The sequence below is a fragment of the Dipodomys ordii genome, unplaced genomic scaffold (assembly GCF_000151885.1).
Source record: "Dipodomys ordii isolate 6190 unplaced genomic scaffold, Dord_2.0 Scaffold175, whole genome shotgun sequence".
Classification (NCBI taxonomy): domain Eukaryota; kingdom Metazoa; phylum Chordata; class Mammalia; order Rodentia; family Heteromyidae; genus Dipodomys; species Dipodomys ordii.
Genome location: NW_012267391.1, coordinates 2,245,631 through 2,260,804, shown reverse-complemented (window position 1 = coordinate 2,260,804; position 15,174 = coordinate 2,245,631).

Here is a 15,174-nt window from a genome sequence, read left to right as displayed (position 1 = left end):
GCAGTCAACTCACTGATCTCTAATCCCTTTCTCCATCTCTTTCTTTTGTCCTTTGTATTTTTCTCTTCCCTCTATAGTTGTGTCTTTGGTGACCTCAGCTGCAACTGTGTAGTAACAATTTTGGCAAGCCTTCTACCACTAAACTGCATCCCCATCCTGATACACATTGAAATAAGTTATTTCTAGCTTTTACATCCTTAGCCCTTACATTAATTTTGCAATCCTGGGATTTGTTGTTATAAACTTTGTCTGTCCATATTTCAGACTCGAAGAACAGCAAAATCTGTCTCCTTAAACTCGGGTCTTCTCACAACTTTCTTATTTTTGCCCACTGATACCATCATTCAGTAAAATATAAAATCATACAGTCATACTTCACTTTTTATTCTCTATTACATGAACTCCAGCAATTTCCATATGTTTACTGAAAAGAGCATTTCTCTTGTGTCCTGTCTGTACTAACCAATCCTCATTTGATTATAATTATAATTTGATTATAATTATAATTATAATCTTTTTTTTCTCTTTTTTTGGTAGCTAGGGTTTGAACTCAAGACCTGGGCACTGTCCCTGAGCTTTTTAGCTCTAGGCTAGCACTCTACTACTTGAGGCACAGCTCTAATTCTGGCTTTTTCATGTTTAATAGGACATAAGAATCTCACAGGCTTTCCTGCCCAGGCTAGTTTTGAACCATGATCATCAGGTCTCAGATTCCTGAATATCAAGTATTATAGGATTATAAGTCACCAGTACCCAGCTATAATTATAATCTTATGTTTCTATCCCACATCACTAACCTCTTCCATCTACCATACCCAATACCTGACTCATGTTAGGTTTCATTTATTTTTTTTTCTCCCTTTTATTGTTTTGTTTTTTTGGGGGGGTCTAGTCGTGGGGCCTGAACTCTGGGCCTGGGCGCTGTCCCTCAGCTCTTCAGCTCAAGGCTAGCACTCTACCACTTGAGCCACAGCGCCACTTCCGGCTTTTTCTTTTTTGCTTATGTGGTGCTGGGAATCAAACCCAGGGCCTCATGCATGCAAGGCAAGCACTCTACCACTGAGCCACCTTCCCAGCCCCTCCCTTTTATTGTTTTCTCTCCCTTTCCCTTCTCTACTTTCCTCTTCTATTTTCCCTGTGTATCTCTCTCTGTGTCACTGTCTCTTGCTTTCTCTGTGTGTGTTTCTCTGATTTTTTGTCTCTCTCTGCCTCTGTATCTCCTTGTCTCTCTCTTTATCTCTCATCCATTTTAGTTTCCCCTCTTCTCCAAAACATATCCCTCTTCTCATGGTATTTCTCCCTATTACAGATTTAATTACATACTTGGCTGGTTACTATTTGAGATTAGAAACTCCATGTCTGCCTAGTAAGCACTAAGTAAATATCTGCTGAATTAAAGAGTTAATTAAGAGTATTTCATCAGATTCCTTCTATCACGACCATGATGGAAACTTTAGTTCTCTGACTTGATCTGTTTTTTAAGTTTCTAATCCAGGCTTTTTGTTTCCTGTCTCCTCTAAACATCCAAGTATGGTTGCCAATTCCATTTTCCTAAGGAGGTCTCTCCTCTTACGCAAATACTGTTCAACTGCTCACAAAAGTAAATCAACCTGAAAACCTAGAGTTCAAAGTCCCTATGGTAAAAAGTCCATTTCCTACATGATCTTTTAAGATTATTGTAAAATAACCCAATATACAATATAGCAATTCATATTCTTGGTGCTTTGATGTCTCACCTGCTTCTAAATTCCATTTTTAGGGCCTACTTTCTCTATAATATCATTCCTGACCCAACAGAGACACATAACTTTTAGTTTTAGAATCCACGTAGCATAGCTCATACTACTGTGTTGAGCTGGATCAGTTCCAGCCTATGATTATTATTAGTCATTGGCCTCTTTTCAAATTCCTTGAGAGGAAGAACTATGTGGTCCTCTACTTCATAATGCATGTTTAGTAAACATTCAGTGAATTAATGGTTATATTGCAAATTTTAAATTTTTATATCTTTCTATGATCTCAACATGCCAACAAACTATAAGTGCCCTGCCTAGGCTTATAAGTACCCTGCCTAGGCCTACAAGTCCCTTACCTAGGTCCCAGTACCTTGTTACAAATTCCTTATGCTATCTTCTCCTGACTATGTTCTACTCATGTACCAATGCACCAGTGGAATCATATCACCCATTTTGTTTGACTCTCCATCCTCAACTTGAACCAAGGCATTTGCTGTCTCCATGCACATATATCTGCTTTGAGACCAAACTGTATCTAGCAAGATCTTCCTAGGACCTGTGAATCTAATTGCCATTTTTTCCTGTGCCTCTTCACCTCTTATGGCTATACTGACCATCCAATAAAAGGATATAAAACAGTAGTTACTTAGCTGTACTAAGAGCGTTCAAGTACTTTGCCTCCAATTATTTTCTAATTTAAAAGCCTTGCCTTCACTGGGCACTGGTGGCTCACGCCTATATACCTAAGTACTCAGGAGGCTGAGATCTGAGGATCATGGTTCAAAGCCAGCTGGGGCAGGAAAGTCCATGAGACTTTTATCTCCAATTCATCACTCACACACACACACACACACACACACACACACACACACACACAAAACCCAGAATGCAGAGCCATGGCTTACATTGTAGAGTACTAGATTCAAACTGAAAGGCTTAATGACAACACCAGGCCCTGAGTTCAGGTCCAGGACAAGCAACAAACAAACAAGGCTCCCTTCATTCACTACCATCTGAGCCTTTTTCATTTCTGTTCCCAAGTAATCTTCCTAAATGGATCATCCACAGAGGCAGTTTTCTTTCTCTTCCTTTCTCTCTTCCCACTCTCAGCCTTCCTCAGCCTGGCTGCTATATTGTTCCTCTACACAAACTCACCAAAGCCAATCACAGTCTCTCTCTTCTTTTCCTTCTAAATACAACAGAGGGTCTTTCTTGGCCTTTACTTGATATTTCTGTAGAAGATGTCTCCTAATCTGTCTTGAGCCAGAACCCATATGAGCTATATATTTACAAGCCTATATCTGTACTAGCCATCTTCACCCGGGAGAGAGCTCCATAAATACGTGTTACCTGATCTTCTTTCTGAAATATGTGAGTGTTTCTTAAGCCATTTTAACCTATACCCACTTGTTAATAAATATGTAAAGTCTTAGGCTCTCTGAGTAACAAATATATTCCAATACTACCCTTTCCCTAGGGCTTTCTGTATGAAGAAAAACTTGTTCTCTTCCTTGCCCTAGCAGATGCAGAACGAGATGCTCCTGTGGAACATTAGTTACTTCTGTCTAGACTATCCAAACAACAGTATATTTTCATTTCTAAAATATAAAATGTCACTATCATCTTAATATCCACTGGCTTTTGCTATGGAGTCTATAAGCACAAAGTAGAGTATGAATTACTTTGTTTAGAAAGGCTTAAAGCTCAAGGGAATTGTTTCTTTTTTTTCTTTTTTTTCCCAGTTCTGGGACTTAAACTCTGGTCCTGAGAGCTGTTCCTGAGCTTTTGTGCTCAAGATTAGTGCTATACAGGAAAGCCCCAGCTCTACTTTCACCTTTTGTTTTGTTTTGTTTTGTTGTATAGTGTTAGTGGAAATAAGAGTCTCACAGACTTTCCTGCTCTGGCTGGCTTTGATCCTCAAATCTCAGCCTCCTGAGTAGTAAGGATTACAAGCATGAGCCACTGGCACCCTGCCTCAAGTGAATAATTTAAAACTAAATTTATATCTAGACTTTTCCCTTCCTTTCTTCCATTTCTGTCTGTCATTGTATCTTAATATTTCTAGCCCTCCTTTATTTCATTCTTACTTTCTTTCTTTCTTTCTTTTTCTTTCTTTCTTTCTTTTTCTTTCTTTCTTTCTTTCTTTCTTTCTTTCTTTCTTTCTTTCTTTCTTTCTTTCTTTCTTTCTTTCTTTCTTTCTTTGCTAGTGCTACCTATATGCAGCTGGATTTTTGTTTGTCTGATACATTGTTTAGAGAAGCCAAAAAGTAACTTGCTAGTAGGCTATGACTATAAGCCAGAAAAAGAAAGTTCAAGTTGTTTTGAGGCAGCCATCCAAGAAGAGTAGGCAGAAGAAAGTTCTGCTATGTACTTACGGTCCCTTATTTCCAGATCTGATTTCCCTAAGAGACAGAAGAAACCCTAGCAAAGCTAGAAGGAAGCCTCAACTTTCCTGTGCTCACATGTTCATTTCAGTGTCCCATTGCCTCCCACTTTTGAGCTGTCAAGACATTAAGTGATTCCAGAAGGTGAAGTGTTTTGCCCTTCCTACAAAGGAAAACTGAAAAGAACTCTGGGTTTGTTTGGATATTGTTGTTATTCGTGTATCCATAACACATTTCTGTTACTATACTCAAGTCTCCCAGTGATCTAGCATTTAGTTGTTGAGAGATGTTGTTCTTCTAATGAAAGAAAGCATGTTATTAAGTGTTGTCTAAAAACTGGCTTTATGAGAAAATATTATAATCTTAAATATTGTTTTCAGAGCACTTTATAAGGAGTCTATGAACATTGACAGGCATTTCATTTTAGCCTTCGGTACATTTTTTGAAGAACATTAAAGCTATGATAATATAGGCCATTTTGGATGGCTGGCATATTTGACATCTTCTCCTGAAAGAGCTACAATAATTGAAAATGAAGTTCAAAGATCTAAAGACATGTAAGATCAACTACTTAAGCAAAAATGCAGAAGCAAGCAAAAGACTTGAATAACTTAAAAGAAAACTTGTACAGAAAAGGAATATGTAGGAAATATATAGGAAAATGATTTCTTGAAATCTTTGTAAACCTGAGGTTTCAAAAGATTAGATAATATGTTTCTCAAATTTTACTCTATGCCCAAACTCAAAACAAGTTATATACTTTGAACATTATTGTTGATTTATACATTTCTCTCTACAAATTTTCTTAAGAGATTACACAGATCTCTGTAAAATGTTCTATCTAACCACCTGATTCAATGTGCAATATCATAAGTATCAGCCTTCAAAATCAAACCTGAGATCTTAGTTTCCATGGTCTCCACTCATCTTTATGTTTCTAGACTTGGCATTCTATTATCATTTAAACAAACTTAACCTAGCTCATTTAATATGTAGATTTAAAATATAATTCCCTATTGCCCTAAAACACAGCATACTCATTTTTTTTCTAGCTTGATGTTACTAATTTGTGTCTCCTTTCTTCCTTTATCTCATTCCAAACTGTACCTGTCCTTCTACCTTTAACTATCTCTTTCTTCATAGCTGTCCTTTACTTGGTCTTGATGTCATATGAGCATTTTCTAAGTGTTTCTGCTACACAACTTTGGACTTCACAATCAGGTCAGCTATAAGCAAAGAAATTGAGAAATCTCCTGCAATGCCTATTAATACAGACACGGTCCCCATGTCCTCCATCAAGTCCCATTGAAAAATTTTCTTTCAGAACCAAGTACCTGAAAAGCCAACAAACAGGAATTTTCCCCAGAATATATAATAAAATTATTTTCAATTGTTATCATCATCCTAAGAAGGTGAGAATAGAAATCTTTCAAAATCAGGAAGATTTGGTGGTGGGAGGATGCAGTGAACAGAGAACTAGGCTTAGGTATGCAAGTTTAGTTTTCGAAGCTGGGACAAAACCATAATGTTCCTGCATGAGAAAGTTAGAGTAATTTAAAGATGGAGAAAAAAAGGAAGAGTCCAAAACTTGCAGAAGGAAGCTAAGACAGCAAGGCAGAGCATGAAGGGAAAGTCAAAGGAAAAAACTTCCAGCGTTGGCCAGTTAGGAAAGCACCTTGCAGATAAAATGTTCCACAGAAAGTTTTGTTCTATGTTTCGGTGTGGATCATTTAAAGTAAACCCTCTCCTCCCACCACCCACTCAGTAAAGCTCCATTGTTACTCATGTGTGAAAGTGGGTTCTTTCAGAGAAGCTCAAAGAAAAGCTGAGGTCTATGATCTTGGCCTGGAGCACACTCTGGACACTGCAGACACGGCTGAAATCCAGGTTACACCAACAAGGTTCAGGCTAAGAGAGGTCAGAGGCATGTACTTAATCTACACAGGTACAGGCTCCTGTGGAGCCAGAGGCTGGTGAATGAACCTCTCTGATCCTCATTTTCTCCACTGTACAATGAGGGTTACCATAAGCCAGTTTTGGGGTGGTTGTGAAGATTAGAGATAATGTATATAAAATATTCACTGATTAGTAGTTACCCCATTGGTGATTTTTTTTTTCATTTTAGTTTCAGCACAACTGAAAATATTGAGCTAACTTTGTGGCTTAAAAAATAAATTTTAGGGGCTGGGAAGGTGGCTCAGTGGTAGAGCGCTTGCCTTGCATGCTCAAGGCCCTGGGTTCGATTCCTAGCACCACATAAGCAAAAAGAAAAAAGCCGGAAGTGGTGCTGTGGCTCAAGTGGTAGAGCGCTAGCCTGAGCTGAAGAGCTGAGGGACAGCGCCCAGGCCCAGAGTTCAGGTCCCACAACCGGACCCAAAAAAAAAAAAATAATAAATAAATAAATTTTAGGGTCTGAGAAGGTGTCTCAGTGCTAGAGTGCTTGCCTTGCATGCATGCATGAGGCCCTGGGTTTGATTCCCCAACACCACATAAGCAGAAAAAGCTGGAAGTGAGACTGAGGCTCCAGTGGTAGAGTTCTAGCCTTGAGCTGAAGAGCTGAGGGACAGCGCCCCGAGTTCAGGCCCCACGACCAGAAAAAATAAAATAAAATAAATAAATTTTAAGGATGAGTCCTTCATATGTGTGAGGCTCTTTATATCTGGGTCTTCATCTTTTCTCTATTCCTAATTTTGTGTTTACTTTTAGGTGTTGAATTGTATTACAACCTGCATCCAAGCACTTGTGAAAGGTGATACAACATAAATTGCTTCCTGTTTGTTATGCTCCCAGATTCCCATTCTGAACTTTAGAACATGTTCTTCCATTTTAGATAATGCATCCATGCTTATGGCTTCAGATGACTATGTGATCATTAATTGGAATAGTCTTGTCATAGATCAAATTTTGCCCCTTCCTTTTTCTCTTTGTCATCAAGAGTTGGCTGCCATCTGGAGAGTAGTGCAGGTAGCCTATGAAAACTTGAGCTTGTCTTCATTGTCATTATGACATCACAGGCTAAGCTGAAGAGACCCATTTTTAACAGAGTTATGCCAAAATGCCCATCCTAAGGGCAGATGACATTCCCTTTTGGCACCTGAGGAAAGTGATCAGAAATGCCAATAAGCCTGGTACTGGTGGCTCATGTCTGTCATACCAGCTATGTGGAAGACTGAGATCCAGAGAATCACAGTTCCACCCAGCCTGAACAAATAAAGTTCAGAAGATGCCATCACCAGAGAAAAAGCTAGACATTTCAGTGCATGACTCTCATCTCAGCTACTTCAAGAGCACAAAGAGGTGGACAGTGCTGTCGTGGGCAAAAAGCAAGACCCTATCTTAAAATTAGCCAGAGCAAAGTGCTGGGAGTATAGTTAAGGCAGTAGAGGGCATGCTTAGTAAATGCAAAGCCCTGAGTTCAAACCCCAATACCATCCAGAACAATCAATAAATGCATCAGTATAAGTTAAAGTTCAAAGCAAGCCAAACACTCTTAGGCATCCTGAATACTTGAGATCACATGATAACTAGTCAAGCAACCTGCAGTTTGCTGGTGCATCAAGACACAAGCACATTTGCTTAATCCTGCCTGAGACGATGAGCTACAGTTTTCAGGCAGTAGTTCCCACAGAGATGAAGCTGGAGACAGCAGCCAGCAGACCCATCTCAGGATCTTTCTCCCTGGGTTCTACTGCTAGTCTGTGAAACTTCAACAACACTCCTGCAATGGGAAAGCAGCACCCAATTCCTGACACTAAGCCTGAAGCAACTTTAATTTTATAAGTTAATCTCAGAATCCCTACAGACATCAGCTCATAGGTATCATCTTTCACTTTCTTCCGATAATTTTTTATGACACCACAAAGGACTCAATTTCTAAACTTTCTCAGTATCTGCTCAAGTGTTTCCTCTGCCTCACAGAGAATAAACAGTGCGTACAGCATTGCTATATCCAGGAATAGGAAGTCTGCAAGCAAAAATCTGAGGAGCCCAATTCCTCTCTGCCTCTGATTATACAAAATATTTATCGAGATGGGGAAAAAATGAGGAGCTTCCTTTTATCCCAGTAGCTAAGTAAAATAATTAACTCTCCAGTTCCCCAAACCATATATGATCATAGAATAATGCTGAAATTTAGACTGAAGTAGAAACATCCACTGCTCTGTTAACATGAGCTGCAGAACAGTTTATCCTAGGTAAATAGATCAAGTAGGCCTTAGCTGATTTCCTGGCCTTGTTATCTATTTCTTATCAATATCTTTTCCAGAGATCCTTTACTTTGCACTAAGATAAAGTATCTATCTTACCCAAAGAGAACCTGGAAGATAAATCTTGTAAAGTGTTCACAAGAATGAGTAGACATGAAACTAGTAAGCAACATACAAATATTACTGCCCAGGTACTAACTGGGATTAACAATTCAACAGCGACACACTCCTGAATTAGAAACAATTTTTCTATCTCTGAAGAACTCAAAAGATATAGCAAGGAAGGGGTGGTATGTAGAATTGGTAGGAAGAAACAGTAACACTTATTTTAAGAGTAGTCTCAATTTAACAAAAATTTAATATCAAAGGGAACAAAATTGGTGATCAGAAAAAGAAATCAGCACAATGGGTACAATTCATTCCTTCACACAAACAAAATCTCTTTTGTATTGTGCTGTCCTGTTGAGGAGGACTAAGCAGTGACTGTCATGGCCTGGTGAAAATCATCTGTTCACAACACAACAAGCCAACTTGCTCTTGCAGGAAGACCCATACTTGGACACATCAAGAAAGGTAACAACTAATTTCACTCTTCTCCTTTTCCCCCCACCTTCCTCAGGCTTTATTAATCTCATTTGCAGCAGCTGCTATAAATTAGGGATAGCAGCAATCTTGAAACTCCAGTTCAAATACCCAACCAATGGCCCCTGTGCCACACTCCCAGCAGCTTGCCGTGCATGCTATTTTAAAGTTAGGCGTTAGGAGGCAGCAAATGGCTCAGAACCACAGCAGAGATCATCTTAGGAAGTTGGGAAGGAAATCTAAAGCTGTAAAAGCATGGACAACAGGCTAAGTACAAACTTCTAGAAATTGAGAGTTGACATGAGAAATAGAAGGGAAGGGGTTAAGCCCTCATAAATACCCTGGCGAAATCATCTGCATCCATTCCCTGTTTTATTATTTCCTAAAAACTTTTGACAGTTACCCTTAAGGGTTAAGCAACAACCTAGGACTGAGTTGGTTTCATCTACTCTTGTTTTGTTCAGAATTTTAGAAAATAAATGGGGGGGGCTCTTATGGTTGCTAATGTAGAATTCTAAGGTCCTGCTTCTTTGTAATGTGAGCACAAACAAATAGAAAGACTGTGTGAGCCATCACCGAGACATTAGAACTAATTCTGTGCTATCTTTCTCCATTCTGCCTAAGTTATTTAGGGCACTTATGACACCCACCCTACTGTGGTTACTGAGAAATGCATATGCTGCCTCTGTGTTTAAAACAATGCCTTGTGGCACATGTAAGCTAATCCAGCATATCATGTAGTAGGTACCATTAACATATGCCTGTCTTATTATCAGCATCCTTAAAAAAAGAGGACTTTTCACTTTCAACAAAGGCAAAAATCATCTCTAAACAAAGGCTTGCTATTTTAATGATAGTTCACTAAAATATTAAATTATTAGTGATTTTGCTTAAATCGCTTCTAAAATAGTTTCTTTTATAATAGCCAAAGAACTCTTGCCTCTACCTGGATGCTTATTTTGAAGAATAAGCTCACATAATTTATGAAAATTTTATTTCAAGCACAAATAGAGAGTCCCATAGACATGATAACTATAACTATAAATCACTTATAAATGTATAAGGAAGATTATGTAGTGCATAAAACAAAATAACATAATATCTCTAAAAATAGTTTCCTGTAATCTTTGCATTGTTTCTTAAACTGCTGGGCTAGGAGTAGATAGATATATTCCGAACCACACAATACTGAGTTATCACAAATATAAAAGATAAAGCAGCAATGAAGAACACATTCCTGATCACAAGGGTAATATTCTAATGAACAGTTAAAGCAAGCCAAAAGTAACATATATGAAATAATGCAATTGTTGCACAAAACCAATCTTGCTTCCAGGCATACACAATGATTCCAAATTTCTCCAATAACCAAATTTCAGCTTTATTACAATTAGTAGTGATTAAAGAAAAATATCACACATTACTTACTATTTGTAAGATGTCTAGTCCATCCTTCTGAGTTCAAAAGGGGGAAGAAGGACCACTACCATGAGAAAATCTAGCAGGCAAAAAGAAGGGGGTGGGGGAAGCAAGCATTAGTTGTCTGCAAATTAGCATCTTCAGGTTTTCTTGAGGCACTTCCCACTAGATCCCCAAAAGCAAAGAAGACAAAAAGAAAAGTTGGAGAAAAACATCACACACACACACATCCCAAGTCGACTTTCTGCACAAACCCATGTAGCTCCAAACTTTAAAGGCTCAAATTGTTAAGCCTCCTGATTGAGCAAATATCCGACTTCCGTATCCCTGGTTACATACACATGTTCAGTAAGATGAATGCATCTCCAAAATTACGGTTTCTTTAATGTCTTATCCAGATCTTCCCCCTGTTTCTCTCCCCTTCTCCCTTTTCCATTCACATTTTTCTTCCTACAAAATGCACATAGGTCTGTTCTTCCTTGTACCCCGAGTCAGGCCTGGCTTTGAAATGCATTTCAATCTCTCAACACAGACTGCTTTCATTGCATTTAGAGACTCACTAAGGCCCAGCTTTAAAAGCTACTGATTCTTTTTTTCTTTAGCCTTCCTCACAAAGGAAGGGTATTTTGTAAATTACCAGCTCGTTCAGATCAACAAAAGGTACTTTCATAGAAAGCCCCATTTGATTTTGCTCAAATTTGATTACAAGGATGGAGAAAAGGAAAGGAAGTCAAAAAGAAAAACCCCAGATGGCTTTTTCATTCATCTCAGTGAATGAGCTTTATCTGTGCCTTTTGAAACTGTAGCAGTGGAAAAGCATTTCTGTTGGCTTAAAAAACTTGACAAAAATTATTGGTTTGCCATTTCTCATGTAACAGCCATTGGGAACTGGATGAAAAGACTTTTTCATGGGATCGCCTGCTTGGATCAAAATAATGGAGATTAGGTATTTCATTATAAATTACAGTGGGAGATAGAGCAGCCTGTCATATTAATAGCAACCTGCTCATGGCCTTCAATGGTAGCTATTCTCCTAGACAAAGGACCAAGGGGGTTGTCTATTGAACTTGTACTTCAGGCCTGATCAATTTTCTATCATCAAGGCAAAAGGTGAGATGACTCACAAAGGAATTCACACACGAGTGACCTCATCAGCCTATAGATAAAACAGCTTAAAGGAGCAAAATACATCCTGAAATTATGGATGATAAACTATAAAAAGAAGAAGAAGACAGAATATGAGAGTGAGAGACGAAAAAGCCGTGGTCTATAATTCTCTCTCTTCTTGGCCAAGTGGACACATTAAAAGCTACTTGTTTTCAGCTGCAGATAATTGCAACGTTTGGTTTGCAGTCTGCTATAAATCCTTCAGCCTACTGCTTTTTTTCCCACAGTACAGTTTCAGTCATGTCATTTGCTGTTAACAATGGCATTGTGTTCAAGACAAAGCTTCTACCAAGAGTCACACTTAAAAATAAAAATGAAAATGAATCATAAGCAACACAGGCTTCCCCATAATGCAGAGCAGTGTGTGCATGCTTTGCTTGGATTATCAGTCTCCAGTAAATTGCCTATTTTGGGGAATGTAAGGCAATTCAAAGTCTATGCTGTACCTGCAAGTGAAAAAACTCAGAATCTTAATGAAGTAGAGTGAAACATATGATTTAGTTAAGATTCTTTTAGAAATTAGTGGTGACAGAATACTAATCCAAAGAACCAGTGAAGAATGAGTGATTAATTTTTACTCAATCACAGGAATATTTTTAGATTGCTAATTGAAGTTTTCCAAATCACTGAAGAAATTACTAAAATCCTCTTCTCTGTGATATTGCTACAGAATTGTCTTCAACTTTTTGGAGGAGGAAGAGAAGTGGAAGAGAAGAAGAGGAGCAGGAAAGGAAAAGTAGGGGAGGAGGAGCAGCAGCAGCAGCAGCAACAGCAACAGCAACAGCAAGATAGGGAATTTCCAGTTTGAGTGCTCCTATAGAGAACTTATTTTGCAGAAATAAACAGGGTTTCCAAATGTTACTATTACCTAGAAATGCAGACAAGGTATAATACTTTAGTATAAAAATATAAGTGAGCAGGATGCAATTCTACATTGACTTTTAAAACCAAATAGTAATATAATTACTAATGTAAAAGGATTTACAACTGCCTAAAAGCTAGAGGAAATGACACAAACATCATGTACAACAGTATTTGTCATATAAGGGCATGCTTGGACAGGAACCACAGACAGCTAAAATCATGTCCAGATCTAGAACACACAAGTCTTTTTTTTGGGGGGGTCCGGTCATGGGGCCTGAACTCTGGGCCTGGGCGCTGTCCCTCAGCTCTTCAGCTCAAAGCTAGCGCTCTACCACTTGAGCCACAGCGCCACTTCTGGCTTTTTTCTTTTTGCTTATGTGGTACTGAGGAATCGAACCCAGGGCCTCATGCATGCAAGGCAAGCACTCTACCACTGAGCCACCTTCCCAGTCCCCACACAAGTCTTAATACACACTAACACACACTTATTGTGATGACCCAAGAAAGTTCATCTGTAGTGTATCAGTAAAGATATGATATTATCTAAACTATATGTATCTCTTTTCTTCTTTTAATTTGTATTATCCTTACATAGTTATACAAAGAAGATGTCATTTAATAAATGAATATAGTGCATCTTGATCCATGTGACCCCTGCAACATTCTCACCACCTTTACTTACCCTTGCCCTTAAGATTCTTAATTTTTTTATATATATAATGAATTCTTGACTGCATTCCCCTTTCCTTCCCCACTTCATCTATCTATCCTCTCTCCTTGGCCCCACCCCATCTCTCACATATACCCCTTTTGTGGTGCTTATTTTGTTGGGCTTTGACTTCATCTTTCTGAAAAATCATATTGCTTGATGTTTCTATAGTGTTTATTTTACTTCAGTTAATTCACTTGCACACTACCCAATGTATTTACTCTAATAGAGTTATACTTTCTATCTACCATAAATGAAGAAGGCTTTCTAAGTAAACATCCAGAAACACACTAGATCAAAGAAAAATTTGATAAATAGAATTGCATCGAACTAATGGTGGCTCATGCCTATAATCTTAACTCATGAGGCTGAGATCCAAGGATCAAGGTTCAAAGCCAGCCTGTGCAAGAAAGCCTGAAAGACTCATCTCCAACTAATCACCAGAAAACCAGAAGTGGTGCTGTGGCTCAAAGTGGTTGAATGCTAGCCTTGATCAAAAGAGATCAGGGACAGCACCCAGGCCCTGAGTTCAAGCCCCATGACCAACCAAATAAAAGTTTCTGAATAGCAAAAAAAAAAAAAGCCATAGCTGACAATCTAAATAGAAAGTCCACAGAATGGGAGAAGATTTTTACCAGCTATACATCAGACAAGGCCTAACACTCAGAATACACTTGGAGCCCAAAAATTAGATCCTCAAAAATTAAACTCTCAAAGAAACAACAACCTAATTACTAAATAGGCTAATGCTTTAAAGAGAGACCTCTCAGAAGTAAAAGTGGCCAATAGACACAGAAAGAAATGTTCACCATCTGTGGCCATAAAGGAAATGCAAATCAAAACAGCACTGAGATTCCACCTCACTCCAGTTAGAATGGCCATTATTAAGAAAACACACCATTTGACAACAAATGTACTTATTACCTTACTTATGTAACTGTAACCCCTCTGTACATCACTTCGACGATATAAAAAGGTTAAAAAAAAGAAAAGAAACCATAACAAATACTGGTGAGGATGTAGCCTAAAGGGAATGGTCAAAATGTAGCCTAAAAGGAATGCTAATCCACTGGTGGCAGGAATGTAAGCTTGTTCAACCACTCTGGAATGTAGTATGGAGGTTCCTCAAAAAGCTAAACATAGAACTTCCTTATGACTCAGTAATTCCACTCCTGGGCATTTATCCAATAAGATACAACAAAATTACATTAAAACCACCAGTACAACAATGTTCATTGCTGCATTGTTTACCATGCCAAGATATGGAACCAGCTCCAATACCTATCCATAGGTAAATGGATCAAGAAAATGTGAAATATATGTATGTAGAGAGAGAGAGAGACATATATTGGAACTTTACTCACCTATTAGAAAAAAAAATATTCTACCATTTGTAAAAAAAAATGCAATGACCTGGAAAAAATATATTACATGAAGTAAATTAGGCCCAGAGAGACAAAAATTGTATTGTAAATTGTTTTCAAGGAATTTCTGGAAACTTGGATTCTCTTAATTCAGAGTGACCTCAAATTCAATGTTATTAAAAAGAAATTCAATAACCATGGCAGGAGGCAATGAGCAGGCAGGCTTTTCCTAGTGGATAGATATCAACTTTCTGGAGGGCAACTAAGCAACATGCTTTAAGAATTTGAATGTCTATGTAGTTCGTGACCTAGTTATTCTACTCCATATATTTTCCCAGTTACAGATAGTCAAAAATGCAGATAAAGATTACTGTCCTCCTCATACAAAGATGCATATGTGTCAGATAGCGAAGTGCCTAGGATTACAAATTTTAGAGTGAGACTAGCTGAGTTCCAATTGCTATTGGCACACTTTTGATTACAAGTTCCTGACTTTGGTCCCTCAGTTTTCTCACCGGTGAAGTGGGGATCTGAAGTTTGTAATCCCAAAGCCTGGGAGGCTGAGACAGGAGGAATCTGAGTTCAAGCCCCACTTGGACCACACACTGAGTTCCAGGACACCTTGGGTTCTATGGTAAGACCTTGTTGTTTTTTTTTTTTTTTAATTTTATTTTATTTGTGAACAAACTGTACAGAGGAGTTACAATTGCATGGGCAGGATAATGCGTACATTTCTTACCAAGC